The sequence below is a fragment of the Rhinolophus sinicus genome, linkage group LG15, assembly GCF_036562045.2.
Source record: "Rhinolophus sinicus isolate RSC01 linkage group LG15, ASM3656204v1, whole genome shotgun sequence".
NCBI lineage: Eukaryota > Metazoa > Chordata > Mammalia > Chiroptera > Rhinolophidae > Rhinolophus > Rhinolophus sinicus.
Window position 1 is genome coordinate 44,277,327 of NC_133764.1, and position 24,095 is coordinate 44,301,421.

Genomic DNA, 24,095 nt, shown 5'->3' on the forward strand with positions numbered 1-24,095 from the left:
GTGGCCTGACCCTGACGGTGTGCAGCGGGGCATTCAAGGTGGATTCCATCCCGACATCATTTGAATTCTCAAAAGATGGGTTTGAAAGGGTCACAAGTGTTCACACAAAACACAGGAAAACACATACCCTCAAGCTGACATATATATGTATTTACGCATCACATATGCCCACACCACTCTCATGTAGACCTGCACGTTCTACACAGGCATATGCACCTCCACACTCAAGCACACATGCACACTTGTCACACATGTCATAATGCTCAAACACACTCACCTACACACGCACGTGTACATATACAGTCACGTCCACACAAACCTTCACATGTACATTCTCTTGCACAAGTGCATACACACATTCGTGAGCACACACACTCTTACACCCATACACAAACACTCAGGTGTATCAACAGTATACCTTCACTAGACTGTGAGTGTGTCCATTAACTAATGACATGTCCACCCACAGAAAGGTACTATGCTTTCTTATCTGAATGCCTGGTACACAGTAGGTGTTCAATAAAGGTCTGTAGAAGGGAATAAATGGAAAAGTGGTTAGATGGACTTATATCCATGCACCCATCCATGTTCTGTGTAGGCATCCCACACTCACTAAGCCCTAGAAAAACTGGCAGGTCCAAAGCATAGGCTTGCACACCCAGGGATTGTACAAGCAGTCTTTTGTGGGAAGCACCGACACCCCCCACCTTGATGCACACCCCTGCCTGTTCCTACCCTTTCCTGGTTCCCAGACATGAACCCTGGAGCACAGAGCTGTGGGGCACGGCTACAAAGCCTGTCCTGCACTCTGACTTTGGCCATGTGTGGACCTCAGTATCCACTTTGAAAAAAAAAGCACTCTCCTCCCACATTATAGAAAGGACAGATCAGTACACTTGTGAAGAGGGCATGCTAGCAGTTGGTAGGTGTTTTCCTAGATCAGCTGAAGCTAATTCATTCATTCATTCATTCATTCATTCATTCATTCATATGGGGGAAATTTGCCCTGTGAATTTCTTTCCTATGCAACTAACAAAGTCCAGGAGACAGCCCCAGAAAGGACAGGTAGACATCATTGTGGCCTTAAGCATGAATGTGGATGTGTCACCACTTTGATGGCTGGGCATAAGAGGCCAGGCAGTGAGGCCTTCTTCAGAAATCCCTGAGGATTCCGTCCTCCCAACAGGGGCCAGCCTTTGAGCTGTCTCCCGCTGCTTTTATGGCCCTGCCTTTCCTCTCAGCTGAATTCATAGAAGACAGGAAGGGGCAACATTAGTACTAACAGCAGCATCGAGCTGCTTACTACCAAGGGTATCCACAGTGTGGCATTCATTTAAATACTCCTGTTATTAATTTATGATCCTGGTTACTATTATTGCCAAGGTTATCCACCTCAACACGATTTAATATGACTCACACTACCATGGCTGGGCCTGGGTTATTAATAATTTCCATGGTCTTGATCATTTAAGCCTTACTTGAACAATTACAAACAGCATCGTTACTATTATTAGCAACATTTCTATGATTAAGCCTACATACAGGCCCATGAAGTAATGCTGAGTGCTGGCGGGGAGAGTGGCTCTGCCAAGTGCGTAGAGGAAAGAGCACTGAACTGAGAGTCAGACAGACCTGGTTATCAATGCCTACACAGCACCCCCACCCCCAAAATGGCTTACTCCTGTATGGTCTTAGGCTGGTCACGTCATCTCTCTCAGCCTCAATTTCCTCTTCTGTAAAATGGGAATTTTAAAAAAGATCCGATCTTGAATGGGCAGAGTGAAGAACAAATGAGGTAACAGTGCTCATCAAAAGGAGAGACTCCCCATCCCCTTTTACTTGTTCAACACATACTTATTGAGCACCTGCTATAAGCCACACTGTTCTAGGCACCGGGGATACAGCAGTAAACAATAGCAGCTGCCCTCATGGAGCTGATGTATTAGGAATTTGCTTTGAAGGATTATTTTATCAGGTGACACGTTGGCTTCCCCGTACCATAGGTAACAGCTGAGATCAGGACGTTCCTTCGCTGATGACTGCCCCCATGACCACCATCAGTCACCATCTCGGTCACCTATACCAAAAGCAGCACCGCTGTGACCACCATCATGATAACACCAGCATCACTACCAAAACCACCACAGCTCCCACTGCCATGACTCACTCCCACAATCTTCCCATCACTCCCATGACTGCCATACCATTTTCACCACCATCCCCACCATCCCCATGACTGCCGGGGCCCTGGCCACCACCGCCACCCGCCTTCCTTCATCTGCACCACTACAAGCAGCAGTAGTCCTGCTCCTAATGAGGGCTGGATACTTGGGTCCCACCTTTTCTTTAGAACAATATCAGAGGCCTTATGAAGCCACTGCCTACCCGACCCTAACTCTCTAATGGTTGAGTCCTGGCCCCAAACAGGAGCGTCCTTCAAAACCTTCTCCCTCCCCCAGCCCTCTTCCCCCAATCCTTAGCACTTACAGCCACTGCTGTGGGATGGGACATGGGAGAGGGCTCTTAGGAGCTGACCGGCAAGTGGGATCAGACAGGGAGCACCGAGGGGGCAGCTGTTTTCATGGGAGGGTCCCCCAGAACCATCTCCCCATCTCCCATGACAGAGCTGCACATACAAAGGACCCTTCCCCCAACCACACACACACCAGGGCTTCCTGGACCTAAGTAGGGCCCTTAAGGTGAAAGGGTGGAGAAAATCATTGCAATTCTCCGTGAAGCTGTGTGTGGGAGTGGTGAGTCAAACTTAATCTTCAGGAGTTGAAATGGGTTTGCCCCTCCCCTGTTCATCTCCTGACCCTTCTGTCACCAGGAAGACAGGCTCCTGACACACTCTCCCTGTCTCCCTATCCTGTCAGGACCCCTCACCTCAGGCCCTCTGCAGAACGTTGCTCACAGCTCCCTGGGCCTGTCTCCAGCGGTCCCTGGGGAAGCAGCCTGCAGCCCCAACCCACTTCTGAACAGAAATGCGAGAGCAGACAATGAGAACTCACATTTACTGAGACGTCCTATGGGCCAGAAATCCATACAGTTATCTTCTTTAACCCCCATTTCCATGAAGGAGGTGCTGGGATCACCATTTCACAGATGAAGAGACTGAGGCTGTTAAGCCACTTGTCCAAGGACCCCAGGAAGCAGCAGTACCATAAGTGGCCACTGTACTGCACAGGCCCTCATCAGCCACACTTCTGCTCAGTAACTCCGATGTCCCAGTTGCTCCTTCTTTCATCCCAGCCCCTCCAGCCTCATCCCAGTGAGTTGGGGAGAGAGAAGCTGCATGTCAGGGGGGCTGTCCTCCGTGCTACCACTCAGATGCCCCTCCTGACACGCATCACAGAATCTGGGCTTGGAGGCCTAGGGAGGGTGGGGGAGGCCTTTTGATAGAAGGTGTGATTTTCAAGCTCTCTTGGTGAGCGCTCGCTTTTCTTGCTTTGGGAGAATCACCTCTCCTACCCCCAGTTCCAATGTCCAACCAGAGAAGGGGTGAAGGGAGATGGGCAAAGAGACAACAATTTCTGAGGGGGCGGAGGGGAGGAGGAGGTGCCAGGCCTCCCCCAGCTGCATCCCATCTGCCCTGGGCAGGCAGCCAGGCAAGGTAAGTGAAACCCGCTGCCCCCCATTAGGAGCTGGCTCGGTGGCTTTGAAGCGTGATGCAGTGATTACCTTGGAGCTGACTCCTTCTGGGCTGCAAGGGGGGCTTGACCAATGAGGGAGCAGGGTGGGACTTGGGGACGGGTTTGGGGTCAGCTCAGTTTGATTCTGGAGCTGCGTTAATAGTGAGAGGGGTGGCAGGACTTAGTCAATTTTGGAGTCCAGTTAGATTAACTGGAGCATCAAAGTGGGCCAGTTCCACCATGCCCTCCCCCGCCGTCTGCTCCAGCCTGAGGCCCGTGCTCCCTTCCTGCCTCCACCCTGTCCTGCAAGGGGCCTGTCTAACCCACATTCATCAGCCTTCTCTCCTCCGAGCCCGTCTGTGGGTTACGTCCCCCTGAGAGTTGTCTTCTCTTCCTTCGACATAACAGTAGAATTGGTCAAAGCCTTCCATCTTCCCATTTGCAGTCTTTCTCTACTTTGAAAGGCCAGCCTCCCTCCTACCTGTGCCCCATTCTGTACCCATACCTCTTGTCAAGGAATCATAAGATCTGGTCAATTTGTTACATAGGCATAGGGGCTTCATTTCCCCAGACTTTGTGTCTTGGAGAAGGGGTGCCCAGAGAGGGCAATACTATACCAACACACTTCACTGGAGAGAGAGTTCCAGTCTTTGTGTAAGGAGGAAGGGGAGAGATTCGCCATACTCCCTAACTCGGGGCAGCCATCCTCCTTGCTGACTCAAGGGGCCACCCTCCCCGGCCTCTGCCCTCATCTATGTGGCACACATTCCCCTCAAGTAGCCTTCCTCTAGGAAATTCCTCCTGACTCTCAGCTTGATCTTTCCCAGCCCAGCAGGATCACAGAGCTGCCCTGCAGTTCTGGAGGATTTAGTCTTCTCTCTCACTTTTTACACTGTGTTCAAGGACGAACAAGACATTTTAAAGAAAACCTGAGTAGGGCTACACTGAGGCTGGAGCAGTGTGAGGTCAGCAGGTGGGAAGATAAGTGCGATGAGGCATCGTAAGACATGGGTGCCAGACCATTTATTTGTTGTGTGCCCTTGGACCAGTCCTTTTCCCTGCTCGGAGCCTCAGTTTCTTCCTTCATAAAATGGGCATAAGATACCAGTCTCAGAATTACTTCGAGGGGTCAGAGAGGTATTGAGCGAGTGTGCTTTGCAAATCAAGAGAGCTGGAGAGCTGTCAATTACTCTTGTTCTATTTGCTGCTGCTGGTGTTGGTGGCTTCTGGCCTGCAGGCTGGAGACCGGATGAGGGGTGAGATGACATTTCAGCACTGGAGACCCAGGCTCCCAGCCTTCCTGCTGCAGATAAGAGCCAGAGCTGTGACAGTCCTTGGGCTCAGCACAATTCCCACGGGAATCGCTGGGGGAGGAGACATCCCAGGCCTAAGCTTATCTTCACTCTGGCTCGTCTGGGATGTGGGGTCAAGTGCAATTGTCTGGGTTGGTTTCCAGCAGGGGAGGGTAAAGGGCATGGATGCACAGTCTGTTAAGTCTCCCAGTCAAGAGAAGACCCCCAAGAGGGCTCAGAAAGGGGGAGGGCTCAGAAAGTGCGTCAGTTGCGAATCCCTTCCCAATGTTGGGTCTGCTGGGCCTCGAACCCTGAGACAGGGCTGGTTATTTAAGAACAGAGGCCTGGGTGGCCAGCTATTTCTGAACCAGCTTTCTCAGTCACATCTTCTTCACTTGCCAACTGAATGATCCCCTCTGAGGAGAGAGAAGAGATAGCCCTGCCCTGGGGCAAACTCCAGTCCGAGGGGGGAGACAGAGCCCTCACCCTGGAAATCTCCCTACTCTGAAGAGGGGGACACAGTCCCTAAGCTACAGTCTCCTCTCCCACGGGAGCACAGAGATAGGCCTGGGACATGGAGAGGAACGTCAGTGTCACTCCTTCACCACAGAGGGGGGAGAGCGGAGAGACAGGCCACAGCCTTGGGGAATCTCCTAGTCTAAGGGGTTCCCCAATTAAACAGAAGTGTTTCCTACCTGTGCAGGAGCACAAGAGTGTTGCCAGTTATACGCTCTAGGCCAGGACTCAGATTTCAGCAGTGGAAGCCAGTTGAGGAAACTGAGGCCCAGATAAGTACTTGACATGTTCTAAGTCTCTCAATGTGTCAGTTGCAAAGAAAGGAATTTTAGATCAGTTTCAGCACGGTGGGGTGAAGAAGACCCTAGGCTGTGAAGCAGGGGCTGGGGGTTCTCCCCTTACCATCGCCCCAACTTCCTGTGTAACCTAGAACCACTTACTGGGCCTCGCCAGGCCTGTTTCCCACCTGTGCCGTGAAGGAAACTGTGCTTCCCAGACTTGCCTTCTCCTGCTTCCTGGGAAGTCTGAGGCCAGGTTCTTGTCCAGCCCCAGCCCAGCCCAGCCCAGCCCAGTACCCCAGGGAGGGGAGGCAGGTGCAGGCGGGCGGGGCCACCTCTTGCAGGAGCCAGTGGGTGGAGGAAAGCGCTGAGTCGGCACTCAAAGCCTCAGCCACCTCCGCTCCTGTTCCATTATTCATCCCTGTAAGAGGCTCTCCCTCCTCCTGCTCGACCCAGGCCCGTCTGGAGAAATGCCTTTGCCTCCCCCCTCCCCCCACATCCCCCCTCAGCTGGAAACTCTTAAGCAAAAAGGTCGTCAAGATGATTAAATGCGAACAGATTTTCAGCTCTTTTTCCACTTTAATTAAAAATGTGCTCTTCATTCAGAGGAAGCCGGAGACAGAATAGCAGCTCCCCGAAGGCCCCTGGGCTGAAAAGTGGGGAGAAAACACTCAGGGAAGTCTGAGGGTTGGCCCACAGTGACCTGGGGTCAGGGGCCTGGCCTGGAGCTGCCATGTGCCCACAGGCCCCGCCCACAGAGGGCAGTAGGAACCCGGAGTCCTCTGGGCATGGAGACCGAGCCAGAACACAGGCAGGGTGTGGGCAAGCAGGAGTGCACCTTGGATCTGGAGCACGAGTTCTATTTCCACACACCCTCACGATTGCGGAGCCTCCAGTCTAGGGCAGGGACAGGTCACTACCCTCAAGAAGGGCTGGGGTCTGACAGAGAATTCAGGATAGAAAATCAGAAATGGATACATAACTTCCAAAACAACCTAGAAGCAAACACAGGAGTGGCGCAGTGTACCTACAAACAATGGGGTCCATGTGGAGGGTGGGCAGGTGGCTTCCGGAGGCTTCCCACAGGAGGACGGCAGAGCTGGGAAACGGCTGGGAGCGCAGCTGCACCGGGTGATGGTAGGAAGGTTATGGGCAGCGGGCAAGATGGGGACACAACACGTTTTGTTTCCAAAATGTGGAGAAGGGGAGCAGGAAGAAGGACTCTACCCTTCTCTCACTCCCCTCCTTCCATCAGGGATCAGGAGCTTGAGAGGGGGAGTGGCAGGGGAAGGGATTTGGTGGAGGCACCTGAGAACATCCGCAGGGGGAGGAGGGAAGGGCCGGCGAGCTGGCACAGGCTGCAGGAACAGGAGCCCACGGCCCTTGGTCACTGATCCCATTTCCGGTCTGGCCCCAGCCCTTGGCAAGCCCTGGAGCAGAGCTTCCCTCCAGAGGGTAAGAGGACAGTTGCAGTTGAAGTTCCTCTCCGTGTTCTGGACAGTCTCTGCCCCCAGTGGGAGAACAGACTGCAGAAGTGGCCACTGGGCCCAGAGAGAAAGGCCTCCCACCTGCACCTACGCTGGGTGGTCCCACCTGCCCTCCACTCAGGAGCAGGCCGTTGGTCCTTATCCCAGGAAAAAGAGGTCCTTCCTTGGTGAACCACCCTGGTGTTGGGGGGGCAACCCAGAGCCCAACCCACTGCCCGGCTCCCAGGCCGGGAAGCAGTTCCCATCTGCTTCAGGAAGGGGTCTGTAGTGAGACTTTCAGGGCCCGTCAGAGTCCATCTCCCCCTCCCATCACCACTGTAAATTCCACCAGAGACAGCTAGGGGATCAGGAGGTGGGGGCCGCTAATTCAGCGAGGCTCCTGGGGGAGGTCACATGTGTGCTGAGCCTTGACAGAGGGGAGGACCTCACCAGGATAGGAAGGGGAGGGATAGTCCAAACACGGGTACAGAAGCTTGGCAGGGAGTGGTGTGCATGGAAATATTCAACGATCAGTTTGGAGGCAGCGTGAAGGATGGTGGGGAAGAAACGAATTGAAATGATGCTGGCCGTGCATGTTGGGGGCACTCTGAAGGACCCTTTTTCTTGTTGGTGATGGATCACTCTCTCTAGATGAAATGCCCATCCTGACCCCAGGGGCAGGCAGCAGGCTCCAAGTCAGACCCTTCTGCTTCTCCAAGAAGGGCTCCCTTCCCACCCTCTCTCCTTCCAAACCTGGTGACTTGTGTCTGGCTGTCTCTGGTCCCCAGGACTCTCTCCCTGGCTGCTTCGGTAGAATGCTCGTGTATGCCCAGCCCTTGACTGCTGCCTCCTATACTTTCCCAGTTCCGGGGCTACACTGCAGAATACCACCCAGACAAGCAGCCTGGCACTTGCTTCTCCAGGAAGGAAATTTAGCCAGGAGAGGAGACATGTGTTGACCTGATGCTACATGGATGGGAGACCTGACACCTGGATTCCAACAGCCTGAGCCGCCCACTTCTCTGAATCAGCTATCTAGCCAAGCAGCCCCCGTGCATTTGGCCTTGCTTCCTTCGTTCTACTTTTAGAAAAACTAGGGACTCCGTGACAGGGAGTAAGTAGCCTATTTTGACAGAGTCCAAATGGAACAGCATGGGGAGGGGTAGCTGACAGGGTGGGAAGTGTGTCTCTGTTGGCGGGCACTGCTTTGCCCGGAACTCGCTTTTCCTCCCCAGTGTTAATTATCAAAATTAACCGAACACTATAAATAACCCAACTCGGAGACTTGAAGAGCCTCACTTCTAATTAATTCATTTCCAATCAAGACACTTCTACGCCCCCCTACCCTAGAATCTGAGGGATGGGATCCTCACTGTGCAGCTTTTCAAGTATTGAATACGATGGTCCCCTCTCACTCTTGAGCTGGAAAAGCTCAAAGAGAAAAGAGAGAGAGAAGGAAAAAAACACTCAGCTTTCATGGAAGGAGGTAGCCTATAAATAACCCCATATTGGTGCATTTGATGGACGACATTCGGGTCTCGATTGGCTTTTGTTGGAATGAGAAGACATATAAAGGGTGGGGGTGGGGGGGGTGGAGACTTCCATCTGCCGCCTCCTTTACTGGGCAATAAATTTCAAGCAAGACCGTGAGCACCATCCAAGGCCTCTGTGTTGGCTAGAGCTGGGGAGACCGATCGATACAGGAGGAGGGATGGGAAGTGGGGAAGAGAGGAGAAGAGAGAAAATGCAAGGCCTGGATGAGTGCGGGGAGGGGGAGGGGATAAAAATGAGGGAGGAGAAAGAAGAAACAGGTAAGAAAGGAGATGGGCAGGAAGGGAAGAGAGTGACAGGGAGGAGAAAGGGTGGGAGGGCCATTTGCATCCCCACCTTGTACCATGACCCTTGCCAGAGACCCAGTGCGCTGCCCCAGAGCCAGTGTGCCTGTGTCCAGATGCCTCGAGTCAAGATCCACCCATGTCTTCTCTCCCGGGCCTGCTGGTGTCCTTTAAGAAGTCACGTGGCCTGGGTGCCCCACCCAAGTGCGCCAGCAGCCCCCAGCTCCTGGCTCCTGGCTCCCTGCCTTTGGGGAAAGAGACCCAGGCCAGGAGCAAGCAGGCCTCCCATGGGATCCGCTCACTGTCTTCCTGGACCAAGTGCTCTGCTGGACGTGGGTCGGGGTCAGGGAGGAGAGGACACAGATTGTCAGAGAAGAAGACGAGGAGAGACAGAAAGGGAGAAAGGAGACGGAAGCAGAGACACAGAGAGGAGAAAGGGGCTGAGTCAGAGACGAAGAGACGGGCAGAAGGAGGAAAAGGCAGAGGCTGAGAGACAGACAGAGGAGAAGGCGAGGGGAGACGGAAGGCTCTGGCTCAGGGGGCATTGGCCCCGTGGAGTCCAGCTCACAGGCCCAGCTGGAGCTGAGTCCCGGAAGCCAGTTCTGGGGGGGGCTCCCTTGAGTGCCCGGGCCTTGGGCAGGTGATTTCCCTCCTCTGATTTCTGGCTTACCACATGCATGGTTGTTATAAAGTCAGCCCTTTCCTCCTCCAGAGGTCATTGTGAAGATTAAATGAGGTTAAATGCATTAAAAAAAATTTTAAGTAGGGGTCAGGCACAAAATGAGCGCTCAATTCGACATGGCTATTATTAGTTGCAGTACTAGTAGAAGTATTAGGTTGATGCAAAAGTAATTACGGTTTAAAAGGTTAAAAATCATTGCCAAAACCGCAATGACTTTTGCACCAACCTAATAGTTATCCTAGTAGAAATGCTAGTTTTATCTTCCTTCTCTACACCTCCAGGTGTACACATCATCTTCTCCCCTAGGAAGGTGAACCTTTGCACTAGCCATCCTGCTTGCCAGTCTGGGGTCCCCGAGAGCAGGGCTGTGGCCTCCATCCCAGACTGGGGGCTTCCTGGACTGCATCTCTTCCACCAGGCTGGGAGTTCCCCGGGGGTCAGCCTACGTTCTCGTCTTCCTCTGAGTGCCCCACCCTGGCCCTTCACGGGTAGAGGGTCCTGTGCATGGGGTGGGTTGGTGACAGACTGACTGAGTAGCCCCCTGTGGAACCCACGGCCTAGGGGGCTGACTGACTAGCCAACCTCTCATTCTCTCACCGCCTCTGGCCACCTCTTCTTACAGTCCACCTGGTCTTCCGCCTCCAGCTGAGGTTAAGGGATGTGCCAGGTGGGGAGAGTGGCCCGTTCCCACTTACGTCCTGTCTCTGGGCCTCTCCTTTCAGCAGGCAGGAGGGGGCTGCTGGGACCAAGCCCCGGGGCAATCTGATCTCCATTAGCCCCTTCTCTGGTTCTCATTACTGTGGCCCAGGCTGCTTCGGAAACGTGTAATTTCCCCGTGGCTTTTCTCTCCTTCCTCTGCCTTTCGAGGTCCCTCTTCCACCCCAGTCCTCCTTGGAGGCCTCTCCTCCAGTGGACTAGTAACATGGGTATAGAATCGCCCAAGCTTTATGGGGGGCCTATGACGTGACCCTCAATCTCACCCAACTCTGGATGCCACAAGGCAGAATGTTGCCTTTCGTCCTAAATAAAAAATAACTCCTCTCTCATCCCTTCCTTCCTCCTGGGTCCCTTGTCCCTCTTACCCTTGCTGCATACACCCCCAGCGTCTGAGAGAGAGGGCTGCTGACTGCTCCTCTGGGGCCCCACTAAAGGTCCCTGTCAGCTCCACAGCACCCACCCAACCTTGGGCCTGCACTGAGGCAGGTAGACAGGAAGGACTGAGCTGCATGGTGGTCAAGCAAACAAATGGAGACATGGCAGCAAGGGAGGGGAAAGAACTCAGCTAAAGAAAAATACCTGAAGCTGGTGATGCTCATTGCCCCCATCTATTTCTCCAGCCTCATCACCCCCCTCCTACTCATCATTCACAATTTGGCACAGGAATCACCTCTTCCCGGAAGCCCTCCAGTGTGTTCCAGCCTGGGTGACCCATGTAGACCTCAGGCCCCCTGGTTTCCCCCTGTCGCTAGCTCACTGTGGCATGGTCCATGATTGCCTTCTCTCTCCATCTGGGTGCTGAGTCCCTTGGGGAGGGAAGTGATTATATCTGTTGTCTTTCTGGGTACCCTCCTTGCCTAGTGCAAGTGTGGGGACAGAGCGAGGAGTGCAGTTTCCAGGCTCTCGGCCTCACACTAAAGGGTGCTGGCTCAGGTAGTAAATGGCCATCAAGTGTGATTGGATGGCCATCAGCTGTGGCTAGTTGGCCGTCCTCTGTAACCAGTGAGCCATTGGCCACTAATATAACTGCTGTGGCTACGCTAACAGAAAATGGGGTCTAGCAAGAAGATGGTGGCTGAGCTGGCAAGCGCGGATTGCAGTTAGGACGGCGGGTTGCGGACAGTGTGGATCCAGCCTCCAGTGAGACTATAGTGCCGCCAGCGAGACTATAGTGGTATGACTCCCCTATCTATGGCTCCGTGGGTGTTCCTTTTTGGCCTCACCGTGTCCTGCGTTCTTATGTGGGGAGCGGGAACAGAGACCCCGCAGGTCGCCCAGCACGACAGCCAGCCTATGGGTAAATGAATGCATGGATAAAAGAATGAATGAAAGAAGGAGCAGATGAACCACCAGCAGACTGGACACCACCCATAGAGGATCAGGGAAGTTAAAGAGGGCATGCCCCTCTATGACCTTTAGCTGTTAGAAACTAATCAGGAAGCAAGGAGCAGCATGGGGAGAGTAACAAGTGAAAAAAAAGAAGTCGAATTGCAACTCTATCCAAATTCAATATGCCATGTGTTGAAGGACCAGAAGGGAGTAATTGCATGTATTTTTTCCTTTTTAAAAAAACCCTCCTTTAATGACAGATTATTATGTTCACAATTCACAAATCATTTTTTAAGGACTTTCTGATGCTGTTAAAAAGGCAGGGAGGAATCCCAAGATGAACAGGAGAGCTTGTGGGCAGCGGATGCCTCGTCATCCCCTTCTCATGTCTTTGGCTCCTCACTGCTCCCACCCCTCCTCCAGGACTAGACAGTGGCTTGGCCTAACCCACATCTCCTGGAGGAGGGAGATAGCACCCTGCTTCCAGGGCAGGGTGGCTGCAGAGCCTAAACAGCCTTGATTAAGTGTCTAAATGGACAGGCCTGGGCTGTGCCCAGATGGAGTGTAGCAGACATTGTCCCTGCCCTCTGGGGTTTCCAGGATGATCCAGACACACAGATGGGGACCGACATGGATGAGCAGCCAGGGACAAAAATAAAACTGAATAGGAAATCAGACTCTGTGCATGTACACATACGTATAAGGTGACTCTTCTCTCTACCTGGTGAACTCCTATTCACCCTTCAAGGCCCCATTCATTTATCCAATTATTCATGTGTGTTCATTTGTCATGGACACCTGTTGCCCATCACCACTTCGCCCTTTTTAGCTTATGTGAAACCTCCTCTTCTGAACTCTTTTGTGGGGAAGAAGCTTCCTTTCATTCTACCTTCACTCACCCCTCTGACTGCTCCAGGAACAGCCATGTGACCAAAGCCTGGTGAATTCGTGTCTACAATGCCCCTAGCCACGTGATTGGTTCAAGGATGGGCATATCACTAAATCCATCCAATGAGAGTCAGCCCTGGGCTTTCTTTGGGATCACAGGGAGGGAAGTGCTTTCTTCGTGCTGAGGGTGCTAAGCTAGACTACCATAAGCCTCTTTACCATCCCTTGGGGAGAGCCTGACTGAGAATTAAGCCAAACAGGAAGAAAGCAGAGCCAAGAGGAGCTCAATGGCAACAGTTAGCACCAGCACCTAGCTTTGCTTGGGTCTTGACCCTAACCCTACTCCAGGGAATTTCAGTTATGTTGAACCATAAACTCCCCTTTTTGCTTAAGCCAATTGAGGTGGCTTTCTGGACTAACAACCCAAATGCTCCTGACGAATGCATCCTTCATTTATCAAACATTTACTGTGTTCCTGCTCTGTGCCAGGAGCTGAGTGATGGACTCCAAGGAGGACTAGGACACAGCCCCTGCCTTCGAGGAGCGCAGAGTCGCCTGAGCTTTGTCCAAATACCGCCACTCTGTGCTACCTGGCCAACTCCCACAGGCAGTGAGCCCTCTTCTCTGCTGTCCTCCCCACAGTATGCTTCCATTATTCATCAACAAATAGTCATTAGCTGCCTACAACGCACCAGGCTCTGTGGGTCCTCCTATTGTCCTATCGTCGTAGACTCTACATCCCCCCTGCCTCTGCCTCAGACTGCGAGCTCTTTGACGATGGGTGCGATGTTGGTCTCAGTGCCTAGGGCAGTGCCTGCTACTTGAATGAACAAACAAGTACATGTCTCTGTATGTTTATGTATGTGGGGGTGAGGAAGTGGACAGCCAAGGAGAAGGACACTGTGATGTAGAGCAGAGGGATCTGGAAAGTTCTAGATCCTGCTAGAGCTCTACCAGAGAAGCCAGCCCACTGCTCTGACCAATCCAACAAGCCTTCCTGCAGAAGCATTCCACATATTTGCACCACAGGCATCTCTGTCTCGGCACCAGTTCAGGAAATTCTGTCCTTCCCCAAGGCCCACCCATAGTGTCCCACCTGGCCACTACCGGACCTGTGAGAGGTGTCACCATAGTCTCTCCCTCTCAGGCCATTCTCCACACAACCCTCTCTCAAGTGCCTGACTCATTTCTTCTCCAGACACCTTCCCTCCTTTGCTGTCTTTGTTGTGCCCCCCTCCTCCTTTTTCTCTTCCTTTTTTATCTCCTTCCTTTCTCCCCATCTCTCTTTTGTCCTCCGTTTCTTTCCCTTCTCTCTTGTATTTCTCTCACTCTCCCATCTTCCCACTGGGTCATTCCTCCCATGTCTGCAGCTGGGTAAATTTCTGTAAACAATTAAGTTTGTAATGAATTCAATTGTATTACATCCTTATTAGAAGCTTATAGCATTTGGGAGGAGAGACTTGGGCGGCTGGGAGGCTGATATCCTCTCTGACGCTGAGTGCCTGGAAGTGGAGCGCTCCATTTTCGAATTAACTTGAGCTTCATATGTATCATTATCTCCCCACATTTCCCCCCGTCCTGAGCATCTCTCCTTCCTGCCTCTCTGCCTGAGAGTTTCTTCTCCTCTGCCTCCCTCCACTCACAGGAGATACTCTCTTAGAGCAGGAAGGATGCAGGATATACATCAAGAAGGACTTCCCAGTTGGTAGTACATTAGAAGAATCCTCATATAGAAGGGGGGAAGGGAAGTCTTCATCAGTGGAGAACTGGGGTCACAGTGGGAGGAGGGGAAGCCAGCCTTCTCAGCCCTGAAACCTGGGGACCTGAGACCCACCGAGCAACTGACATGGGTCTCCGAGCCCAAGACTCTCTATGGGAGGGAGAAAACAGCTGCACACATCTGGAAGACGCTTGCCCAGCTCTATGAGCCCAGGCACCAGCCGGGCCGCATTTGATGTTTGATCTTGCCCTCAACGCAGGGAAGAAGCCAATGGGATGGCAGGGACCGCTCACGGAGACACCCCCTGCCACCAGCCTGGCTCCCCTCCCCAGATCTCCTGACAGCACAAGCCAACTTCCAAGGCATAAATGAAATGCCAGAAAACCAAACACTGACCCCCTATCCCAACCCCCACAAGAGTGGAGCCAAAGCCGATTCCCCTTGGGTGGGGGTGGGGTGCTGGAGCCTCCTGCCCGCCTGCACCCCTCCCCATGCCTTTGTGTCTGTCCCAGGCCCTAGGAGAGAGGCTGAGTGCCAGACCACAGTCACGCCTCATTTTGTTCTTTTCTTGCAGAGGGCAGGTAATTAATCGAGATTTTTTTTTTAGGGAGGCGGGGAGTGAACCCTGAAGACATATTTGGGAAAGTGCTTATAGATAGCAAGGAAAAGCAGCAAACTGCTATTAAGTAGGACTGGAATGTATAGCAGAGGATACAAAGATACTGTGCATTTATTGAGTACCTGCTACGTGCATATATACAGAGGTGAACAAGATGGTCCACTGGGGAAGGTAGATATATAAGCAGACATAAGCACGGTGGCAAGGATGGTAAACGCACCCACGAAGTGGATGGAAGGCAGTAATTCTGCCAAGGGAGGGCTTCATGGAGGCAGTGACACTTGAGCTGCGCTGAGAAGCTGCAAGGCAGAGACGAAAGGGAAGAGTCTTCCAGGAAGTGAAACACCACCACTAACAAAGACTTGGAGTATTTTGGGGAGAACGAATATAACCTCTGGACTGCAGCAAAGAGTGTGAGTGTGTGTGTATGGTTGGGGGGTGGGGGGTGGAAGCAGTGTTGGAAAAAGCTCGTATCTACTAACCCTTCACATTTGCACAGCGCTTTACAATTTATAAGGGATTTTCAAAGTCACAGTCTCATTTCACCTTCATCACAACCCATGGGAGGCAAGTTATAGATGCCCAGTGTAGGAATGAGGAAACGAGCTCAGAGAATTCAAGGGATTGACCTGAAGTCACACAGGCTGCATTTGAACTGAGTAAGCCCTGTGCAGAGTCTCTGGCCCTTTAGACCGGGGCAGGTGGAGGTGAATGGGGTGTCCAGATAAACGCACCCGGGGCCCCAGCTTAAGGCCCAGGAACAGAGAAACAGTGTGGGGGGCGGGGGGGGGAGAATGTAGGGAACAGTTCAGGCAGGCTTTCTGGCCAAGGAATCCATAGAATTTGGTTGGGATGCAGAGGAGGGGAAAGCTGATGTGAACTTAGTGAAGGCAGAGTTTGAGAGAGAGGGAGAGCTCATCTGGCACAAGGGGGGTTGGGGGTGCAAGAACTGTGTATTGGATCAGACTGTGCACAAGTGCTATGAGCTGGGATGACAGTGAGAGGAGGGCCTGAAGGCAGTCCTGAGGGATACCAGACACAGGGGACAATGGTGGCTTCTCGAGGGAGACAGTCTGGGGGAGTGGTTAAGAATAAGCTTTAAGAGGGGCTTTAGAGCAAGAAGAATCTGGGTTCAAACCCCGGCTTCACAGCTTTCTAGCACTGACCACGTCAGAGGAATGAGAATTAAATAAACTAATGCTTAGCACAGTCCCTGCTACGTGGCATGTGTGTTCATTATATGATGTCCCATGAGAAGATAATGGCAGAGACAGGACTTTTGAAAAACTAAATATTTATTGAACAACTACTGTGTCCTAAGAGCTGGGGAAGAAGCTTCTACACAGGTTAGGATTTTCGAGATCATAAGACTCACTGGGGTGACTTTGATCTTCTAGTGGGACTAAGTGTTTTGAACAAGAGTCTCAGGTGACTATTAAACTCAGGCAAGTTTGGGAAACACTAACAGGTGAGAAAAACTAAAGAAGGCTGGTTCTAGTATTAAGAGGGTGGCAAAAATGGGATAGAGGGACCCAAGGCTGATAGCTGAGGAGGGCAGCTGTCCAAGGCAGAAGGATAAGGGACTGCTGGGGCATAGTATATGTCTATTTACCCTAAAACGTAGAGATCTGAAACAATTTCAACCATTCAGTATCGCATGTAGTTTCTGTGGGTTAGGAATTTGTGAACAGCTTAACTGGGTAGTTCTGGCTAGATGTCTCTTGGAAGGTCACAGTCAGATGTCACTTGGGGCTGCAGTCATCTGAAGGTTTGACTGGAACTGCAGGATCCACTTCAAAGATGGTGCACACTCACCTGATGCTGGCTGTTGGCTGGAGGCCTCGGCACATGGGCCTCTCCATGGGGATGCTTGAGTGTCCTCCCAACATGGCGGTCAGTTTCCCCCCAAGCAAGTGGTCTAGGAGAGAACAAGGAGGAAGCCACTTGTCTGTTATGTCACTTCTGCAGTAGTCTATTGGTGGCCACCAGCTTTTCCTAATGGAATATTTTTCCATTACCCCTTGGCCCTGTTCAAGTGGGAGGGGACTCAGAAGATGAAAACCAGGAGGGTGAGGTTCACGGGGAACACATTGGGGAGTAGCTACCACACGAAGTCTGACCACCTCCATTTCCTGGATGGAGAAAACGGAGGCTCACCCAGCGTTACTCCAGGCATCCAAAGCAGAGGCCTGAACGCTGGTTTTCCTCTTCTCTGAACCCAGCAACTTTCTACCACCCCCAAGCTCCTTGGAGAAGAACCCGCTGGTGGTGAAGCTTAGGTCTGCGTGCCCCCAGCTGGGGGGAGGGGAGGGGTGACAATCTGGCCTCCCAGGCCTGCGAAATAAATATAATCACATGTTTGCCTCAGCAGAAAGAAAGCTTCTAGGTGGGTGAGGGAGGGAGGGGCTTTCTTCATCTAAACATGCTTCTGCCCTCACGGGCTATGTTTTCCATTTAAAACCACACTCGGGATGGCTGGGAAAATACGCTTGATCCGGGTGCATTTTTCGGAAATTCAACCTGTTGGGGTTCTTGCCCCTTTCCCAGTGCCTCCAAGCATGGGCTTATCCCACCCTCCACAGCCTTCGCGGCTCACTCACAGGGTGGTCTCAGACCCCTGTCTCTCCCTCTCTGAGCCCCCAGGAGCTGGGGTGGCTGCCAATGCCTCCTGGTGTTGGAGCAACGTCAGTCTTTGTGTCTCGATGTCACAGACTTTGGGGGAGAGCTGCCTTAGGCCAGGGAGACCTCTGCTTTCAAAGGGCTTGAGGGAAGCGGCTGTGCCTCCTCCATTAGACTGGGGCTCCCCAAGGGCCTGTGACTCCCAGTAAGTGGTATCCCCCCCAGAGTAGGGCTGTACCTCCTTCCTCAGCTGACAGTGGGTGGGGAGAGATGGTTTATGGGGAGGTGGCTGGGCGTCCTCCCATTCCTTCTGCTGTTTTCCTCCATTGCCTGCTCCCCAGTTTTCTTTCTCCCAAACAGCACCCTTGGGCTGGGGAAGAAGAGGGTCAGTGGAGAAATACAATGAAGAAGACGAGAGAGCAGCCAAGGCAATAGGTCTCAGAATGGTATCCAGGCTGTTCCCGCTGGTGGGCACTCCCCTTATCCGCGTGTTGACCCCCTCCCCCAGCTCTCCAGCTACACGGACTTCACAGAATAAAAAGCTGCAGAGCTGGAAGGGACCCTTGGGCTCACTGTGCAAATGGAGAAACCGAGGCTCAGAGAAGGACCAAAGTGCCCACTGAGTTGGCTATGGAAGGCAAGCAGCTTCCTCAGGTGTAGGCACTGGACAGCTGGCAGTGGCCACCATCAGGGTCAAAGGTCACCACATTCCTTCAGGAAATCCAGCTCTCCTAAGGGGAGGAAGGAAAACAGAAGGAGAGGGTGCTTAGACTTCTCAGGGAATCCTCCTGGTGGTGGAGGGAGAGGGGAGGGGGCAGGAAGGCATATCAGGCTTTAGGCAGAGGGAACCAACCCTTCGGGACTCAGTTTTACCATTTGAAAAATGGGGGTTCGTTTCTCCAGTCTGGCCCACTGCTGATTGCAGATCAGAACCTTTCCTTGTTGGCCCTGGCCTTTACGCACAGAGGACATGAGCTTGGCCTCCTCTCTCCTGACCCCTGACCCACAGTTTCCTCTGTAGTGGGCTGGGGGGAGGGAAATAAATCCTGTGGGAGGATTAGGGTCACTCAGGTCACTTGAAAGCTCCAATTGCAGCAGCGTGGAGGGATACAGGTGAGAAGGACTTCCTGGCCCAGTGGGCAGTGACCCTGTAGGGTGTGGCCACCCCCAGCTGGCAGGGAGATCCTCTCTCCCAACACAGCCACCTGTTGCTCCTCTTCCCTGGGGACAGGGTGGGGAAGTGATGGTGTGGCGGGTGGGATGCCCCTCCCCACCAGCTTCATGAACCCACAAGTCACCTGTCCCATTACAAAGCCACAGAGACCTTGAGCAAGGGAGGACCATCCTCTGGTGATCACTCTCCCCCCCACACACGCACACACACAGCTCTGGCCCTAGGTTTCCTGAGTGCTGGAGGCAGTGGAGTAAGATGAGGTGGGGAGAGAGAAGGTAACCGTGAAGGGGTTGGACTGGCCATAGGAGACGGCCAGCTAGCCAACCATGGGGAAAGGGCATGGAGAAAACAAACATTTCACACAGAAAGAAGAAGAATAATATTCCATTAGGAAAAGCTGGTGGCAAGACCTGCCCTTTCAGTCCTTCATCCAACCTGGGAGAGACCCAGATATCCCTGAAAAACAGGGAAGGCTCAGGGGACAGGCTCAGGGGACAGGACTCAGGGGAAGAGGGCCAATTTACAAATAAATGGGAATTTATCAGGTAGTTTTAAGGCTTTGAAGACAATAAAATAGATTGGTATGATAGAGAGCCCCTGGGGGCTACACCACATGAAGTGGTCAGGGAGGCCCTCTCAGAGGAGGTGACATTTGAGCTGACACCTGGAGGCCAGGAAGGAGCCCACCATGTGCAACACTGCGGGTGCGGGAGCAGCATTCTGGGCAGAAGGAACAGCTGGTGCAAAGGCCCTGAAATGGAAATAAGCTTGGTCGATTTTGAGCCAGAGTAAGCAGGCCAGAGTGAGTAGGGGTGAGGCTGGCTGGACATGGGGTCAGAGAGGTAGTCAGGGGCCAGATCACCTAGGGCCTTGTGAGGTAAGGCAAGGAGGTTGATTTTCTGCTAAATGTGATGGGAAACTATGAGAGCGTTTTGACAGGGCAGTGATCAGGTCTGACTTATGTTTTAAAAGATCCAAGTGCTGTGTGGAGAATGGATTATAGGTGCCAGAGAGAGGCCGGGAGGCAACCTGGGCTTCTGCAGTGTCCAGCCAACAGCCTCTGCAGGCAGTGGAGACAGAGAAGAGAGCCTGATGTGGGTTTGGTTTAGAATAAGAGCCAGCAGGCCCTGCTGACAACTGGATGTGGCTGAGGGTCAAAAGGAAGAGTGGAAATGATGCCTGGGCTCTTGGCTGCAGCAGCCAAGAAGCTGGTGGTGCCTCCCTCTCTGTGGACTATTCTCCATTCATCTCCTGCTGCAAGCCCAGGCCTCCATCTGCAGAGGCTGCAGGACAGTTATTCATTCATGGATTCCTGCAGGAGGTATTTCTGGAACTCCAGTCAGGCCTCTTCCAGCCCCTGCCCTGTTTCTGACAGTCGGTAGACAGCTGTCTTCCATCCAGCCTGGAGGGTGTGGCCTCGTATGTTGCCTCAGCCCAGATGTGGGGTACAGACATTAGGGGTCCTGGAGAGCTTGAACATCTCTGTGTAGTAAGATGCTCTGGAGGACGAAGGGGCAGGGAGTGTCCCTGTCCAGGGAGTGGAGCTCTCTATCCATCCCTGTACCTGGGAGGGCAGGTACCCGTGGACGCTTTGCCATTGTGGAGTGTAATACATGACACTTATAGGGGTCTTGGGTGCCTGGACTAAGACACTGCCAGAGGGATGTCCCCAAGAGTCTATGCGCAGGGGTGATTGTCTTCTATTAAAGGTCCTGAGATATGGAGGCTCAGATTGGTTAAGTGACTTACCAAAGGTCACACAGCAATTTCTCAAACAAAACCTCAGACCTCTTTTGTCGTGTTCTGGGCAACGTAAGATGAAGCTTCAGAGTACTATGCTACAGCTCTCTGCTCTGAGTCACTCGCCAGCTTCATCTCTCACAATTCCCTGTTCCCTTTGAGTCAAACCCTCATTTGCTTCCAAGCTTTTGCCCAAGCCTTTCTTCCTGCCCCTAATGCTCTGCCCATTTCCAACTGCATCCTATCTCCCCTCTTCTAGAAAGCCACCCCTCACCACTCACACCTGCCTGGATGTCCCTAGTGTTGCTCCGGAAGACCTAAGGCCCCAGCTGCCCTCGGATGCCCCTCCGTGGCTGGGGTGGGGAAGGAAGCATTAGATGGCAGTTCCCTACCGGCGTCCCCGCCCCCACCTCAGAGGCCCAGACTGTCAGCAGTGATGGATGCCGGGCAGCGGTCCCTTGGAACGGATCCTGGATCTAAAAGCCTCACGCAGCCATCCTGGGCGGGAGGCGGGGGAGGGACACGGGGGTCCCTCAGAGCCCGGCTCCCCGCCATGAATCAGGCTGCCGGCAGAGCCAATTAGCGCAGACAAGAGCCCAGCGATGAATCATAAGCCCATTAGTCCAGCCAGCTCGTTCCTCACCCCCACCCAGGGGGGATCCTGGCCAGGGGTAGGGGGATGGGGGTCCTTCCTCCCTACGGACAGCCTCTTCCTCCCCAGAGCCCCTCCCCCTAAGAACTGCTGAAAGACCCTCCCACCTCGGAAGCTGCTTTGGACAGGGTGGCACTACAGTCATTTGCATTCATTTGCATGGTGGAGGACACTGGAGGCTCCCAGACATGCCCCCCCACCCCCACCAGACTGGTTCAACCAGATAAAAGACCTGGTGGGTGACCCCTTAGCCAGGCCCTTTCCTCCATCCTCCAAGGACAGAGGGCTAGACCTGGGTTGGCTGGTGATATGAAATATGAGCCCTGGACCCAGCTTCAGGGGTCACCCAAGTGAGCCCCTCTCATCCAAACCTGGCCCTCCTCCGACACAAGCGAGGTGAAGCCCACAGAAGGTCAGGGGTTTGTCAGAGACCCAGTTCAGCCAGGTAGTAGATAACCACACCTGTCAGTCTAGCCAGTGCCGAGGGCCAGCTCCCAGAGCCCTCGCCAGTCTCTGTGTTTGTGTCATTCGCAGCCGGCTGAAGCCCCAAAGTTGGACTCTGGTGACTGGTCAATGATTGGCATCAAGACCATGTTGGGCAATGGCAGGGGAGGAAGGGAGTGCCCTCTGTGTGGACACTCTTAGGTAGTAGGATCAGAGTTGGAGATCTAGAGATTGCAGAGGGGTGTCAGAGAAGATGGAGGGAGAAATGCAACAGCCAGAGCTTTGGATGCCACGTGACAACTGTTGGCCAATGATGTGGCCCTGGCCTCTCTGACCTGGACGATTCCAGTGCTGGCCAATGACCAAGTCAGTAATGAGGGGTTACGTTCATAGTTGATCCTCACTGTTACTTTCTCCATTTTATAGGTGAAATTATTAGGTCTGGAGAGGGTGAGGGACTTGTCCAAAGTCTCAGAGCAAGAACATGGGAATCAGATTTGAAGCCAGGTCTGGCTGACTTCAGTGCTTGAGCAGATAATGTCTGAGCCCCACGACTCTGATCTGTCCTGAACTTAACCCCCTTTATCCAACTGCCTAGTTGCCATCGCCAACCAACTGTCCCACAGGGGCCTCTAACGCAGTGTGTTGAAATCGGAACTCACCGTCCCTCCCTCCCCAGCCCAATCCTCTCTCCTGCAAAAGGTACCTTCAGCCACTAGCTGCCCAAGCCAGCCGCCTGGGACTGTTCCTCCCGCCTCCCTTTCTTCCTCCACATCTGAGCAGGCATGTGGGTGTGGAATCTGGTCCATTCCTCTATGGCCCCTTCTCCCCAGCTGTGTGGCAGTGTGGCTCAGGCCGTGGGCCTCTCTCACCTGGGTGACTCCAAGACTCCTAGTGGGCCTCTAGGATCCCCCCACCAATTCCTTCTTCCATGTCGCTGCCACAGTCCCTGGATACAATCTAATCTTTTACTTCCTACCTTAAAAGTGTTGGTTCCCCATTACTTTCAACATAAGGCGTCAAGGGGCCTCCAAAAGTGGGCCCAGCACGCCTTTCTAAACCCACCTCTGACCACTTCCTTCTGAACACTCAGCGAGCTCCTGGCCACATGGGATTGCTCAACTTGCCCAGCACATACCAAGGTTTGCATTCCTCTTAGCTTTTGCTCTTGCGGTAACTCGGCCGGAAATGCGCCTTGCCCCATCTCTGCCTGGAAAACTCTTCCTTCTAGGATTGGTGACATGCCACTTCTCGATGGAACTTCCCCGGCCCTGCCCTGCCCAGGCAGGATGAATTGCCCCCTCCTCTGTGCTCCCACAGCACTTTGCTCAAACTGCTGGCCTAGCATTTCCCCACCCAGTGGTGCCGTTAGCGGATGCCTGCCTGCCCGACCCCCCTTGCCTGAGAGGCGGGGGTCATGGCTTGCTTAATTCAGCTTTCCTGATAAGTCTGACACGTCAGAGATGTTCAGTAAAGGTTGGATAGTTGGGTGGACTCACTCTCTAACTTCCTGTTCTTCGGGCCTCACTCCCGAGTTGAAACTGTCCAGTGAAAGGAGTCGTGCTGGAAGGCAATCCCGAGAGTTGGCCGTGGTCCGTGCGACCCCTGGGACGGCAAGTACCTGATCTGAACCACCACACGGCTCAGCAAACACAGATTGGAGTCAGGGACTCCGGATTCTGAACCTAAGTGTGAGACCTTGAATGAGTCACTTCTCTTCTGTGGCCTCAGTGTCCCCATGTTAAGTGGGGGTATGGGTAGAGGGCAGATGACATTTCTAAAGTCCCTTCCAACTCTGATAGTGTATGATTTATTGCTTTATGGTTCCATGGCCTATGGAGGGCCTTGGATAGTTGCCATGTTACATGGATGAAAAGCAAGAGCTATATCTTGGGTACGGGCTGTCTAGGGCAGACAAGCAGCTGTCTGGGAGGTGGCTCCTGGGAAAATGAGGGACCAGTGGGAGAGGAGATCAGGGCGGGCACACACTGAGAGGATGGCTCTTGGTCTTGAGATCCAGTTAATTGTGAAAATCAATGGTCTGGCGGGAGGCTGGAGCCAGGGGAAAGCCTGGGGGTGGAGACGCCCTGAGAATGAATGGGATGGGGTGTGGCATTCCTTCTGTATCCTCAGGGGTTCTAAAACAGAACAAGGTCCAGGATGGCTGGAGCTCAGGGGAGTAGTGCCAGGGGGAAAGCATGCTGTTAGAATTTGGGGGGATAGGGAAAACTGGGGGCACAATGAAAACAGTCATCATATGCACTCCCTCCCCACCCTCCAGACCTGGATTCTAGTGCTGGCTCTGTCACTGACTCGTGGTTGTGTGACCTTAAGCAAGTCCCTATTTGCTTGTGAGCCTCTGTTTCTCCATCTGTAAAATAATGGTTGTTCTTGACCATTTGTGAGGGCCGAGGGCCTGACACAGTATGTGGTCCCACCAAGGGTCCTGCCAGCCTCGGCCCCAACACCACGTTGACCACCTCTGACCCCTC